Source organism: Phocoena sinus, chromosome 3 (genome assembly GCF_008692025.1).
Source record: "Phocoena sinus isolate mPhoSin1 chromosome 3, mPhoSin1.pri, whole genome shotgun sequence".
Lineage (NCBI taxonomy): Eukaryota > Metazoa > Chordata > Mammalia > Artiodactyla > Phocoenidae > Phocoena > Phocoena sinus.
The window spans coordinates 11,481,665-11,484,682 of NC_045765.1; positions in this window are offsets into that span (position 1 = coordinate 11,481,665).

The window sequence follows — 3,018 nt, forward strand, 5'->3', positions numbered from 1 at the left end:
GGCAGCATCTCTGTGCCTGTCTTAACTTGCTCCTCGTGGCCACAAGATGGCTACAGAAGCTCCTGGCATCATGTCCTCGTAGGAAACAGTAAGGGAGGGAAGGGGGCTTATAAAACCTTTCCTGTGTCCAGAAACCCCTACCCCAGACCTCCCCTTAAAACTTGCTGGCCAGAACTGGGAAATGTGCCCAGATCGCGAAAAACCCCCACAAAAGACGTTGCCAAGAATGGCTCAGCCAAATCCTAAATTAACCCCCGAGGCTGGGCACCAAACCATGGCTCTGTTGGTGAGGAGGGTGAAATGATCGCCGGGATGGCAACAAGCGGGGTCAGCCACAAGAATTAAGCTGGGCCCTTTGTCGTGGGCAGGAGCACGGCTTCGTGGCCCTCTTGCCCTGGGGGTCTGCAGGCCAATGGTGCCCACGGATCCTGGAGTGGATGAGACTCTGCTCTCACCACCCCACCCCAAAAGCTGTCATTTGTGCAACAAACATTCAGGCTGTGCCTCCTGGGACACATGGCCAGGTGCCCCTAATAAAACTGATGCGCCGAGGCTCCACCATGAGAAGCAAAGGCTCCAGGGCCCGTGAGAACAGAGGGGCTGGAGCTGCATTCTCAGAGATGAAGCCAGGGGCGGGTTTCCAAGCTGGCCAGGTCTGGGGCAGATTCCCACCTCACACGGCTCCCCCGAGGCCCCCTTGGCCCTCGCTCACTGTGAGGCCCCAGAAGTCACACTTGGCCTCCCTCTCGTGGGCCTCCATCCCACCGTCCCAGGAGATGGCGTTTTCCCACAGCCCAAGCCCAGGTGCAGAGGGAGGCTCCTGCCGGCCACATCCAGGGCCACGGTGGGAAAGCAGGATATCTGGAAGCAGACGGGCTCGCCACAAGCTCAGTCCCTACGTGCCCAAGCTGCCCTGGGCAAAAGGTGAAGGAGGTGATGAGGTGATGAGCTCCAGACCCCTTCAGGGTGCTGTGCAGAGGAGGGCCAGGCTAGTCCAGGAGCATGTACACACGTGAGCTGTGTGTTTAATTGTGCGTGAGTGAGCATGTGAGCACGTTACACGGCCTATGAACAAGGCTACCTGTGAGCGTGACCACGTGGATGTGGGTGTCAGATGCATGAGTGCAGGTGTGCGTGTAAGCGTCTGCGTGCCTGTGTGCACGCATGTTCTGCCTCCCTCTGAAGGACACAAATGTGCACAAAGTGAAGATGCAAGCCAGTTTCTGCTAAATTAAAAACAGCTTTTTCGTGTTTAAAGTTTACAATACGAAAAATAATTTTCCTTTCTTCCGGGGGGGTGTGGGTGTGGAGAGGGAGGGGCAGGGGGCCCCTGAGAACATTGCATGAACCAGCCCAGACGGTTATGTACAATCGACCCAGTTAGATATGGCAGCACCTCCCCGCCCCCAACTCCGCGCCGGCGCCCCTGCCAGCTCGTTGGGGACAAGATGTTCTGAGGTGTGAGCTGATCTGGGGGGACTTGCAGCTGGCAAAGGCTTCTCCCTGCCCCCCCCAAAGGGGCCGTGCCTCCAGCAGGGAAGGGTTCTCTTTGGGGGAGCTCAGGTTGGGGGTGATGAGAAGGGGCTAGAATGTTGGAGTAAGTCCCTGAGGGCTGCTGTTTTTTCACTTCTATGACCCTGGCAGTGTGGGCTCCTTACTGGTTCCCAACCAAGTTCTTTTTTCCACCCTGCACCCATACACACACCCAGCCTCACCCCGGGCCCCGACGGCCACCGCACAGGAGCACCAGGCCTGTGGTGACGTTTTGAGGATGATCCCAGAAGCCCCATAGGGAAGCACAGTGACTTCATGCTTCCTTTAGGACCTGCCCTGCTCCTCCCCTATCACAGCCTCTGTGGAGGGGGGCTCCCCAGCTTCCCAACCTGGAGTCCCAGGACTGAGCAGATGGAGACAGAACCTGCCAGGGGCTGTGGGGCTGGCTGATGGCAGGGGGCCGGGTCACCAGGCGCAAGGAACCACCTGGAAAGAGTCTCTGGAAGGCTGCCTTGCCCCGGCTGGTTGCCCTCTGTCTTCTGGGCGCCGGGTGGAAGGAAGTCCTAGCCTCCTTTCCTGCTGCCCCCAGGCCTCTGAGCCAAAGGCCGGCCCCACTTCCGGCTCCTCTGCAATGCTGGAAAAGGGCGAGGGGGGAGAGGAGCACCCAAACATGCAAGGACACGAGGAATCTGCGACCCATCAAGCCCACAAGCTCAGCACTGGGCCCGCTCCATCTTTTTACCATAACATTTTTATTAAATAAAAGGAAAGTATTAGGAGACGACGTCTGCTAAGGTATGAGGTTAATTCTTTACATGGCGAGCGGGTCACAGAGACACGACATCAATCGTCCATTAGCAGCAGAAGAGACACTTTAAGTTGCCCCGAGGGGACAAATCTCATTTATAAGACAGTGGTGCTGGCCTCTTAAAGAAAAGCAAAAGAGAATAACAAAAAAAAAAAAAATGGTTTTGAGGTTTAGACACCAGAGCAAATGTGGCTGGAGATGCCCAAAGCCCTTGAAGGCAGAGGCCTCACAGCCCGCCTGACTTCCCACGCAGGGTGGGCACAGGCCTGCGGCCTGTCAACCTGAACACAGGGCTGGGGGGAGCAGAGGGCTGGAAAGAGGGGGAGAAATAAAAAGCACGGGACAGGCCTGTGGAATGCAGACGCACTGTGAGATTCTGAAGCAGGCGTCCCCTTTCATTCATGGGACCGGGACAGGGATGAGGAGAGTCAGCCCGTTCTTATTAAAGCCCCACACATCACCCAGGGCCAAATGGGAAGGCCTGATGCCCGTAAGGACGGTCTCTGGGAGCTGGCTGTGTTGTTTTTCCTCCTGAAAGTGGATGACAGAACACCCTGGAGGTGCTAAGACCCAGGCCAGGAATGGAAATGAGTGCCGGCTCCCTCCTGCCCAGCAGCTCAGGCTTCTTGGGGAGGCGGAAACATGCCCTTCTGGCCAACCTGAGCCAGGTACTTGCCAGCCGCTTCTCCTGCTCCTGGAGGTCCATATGTTAGAGA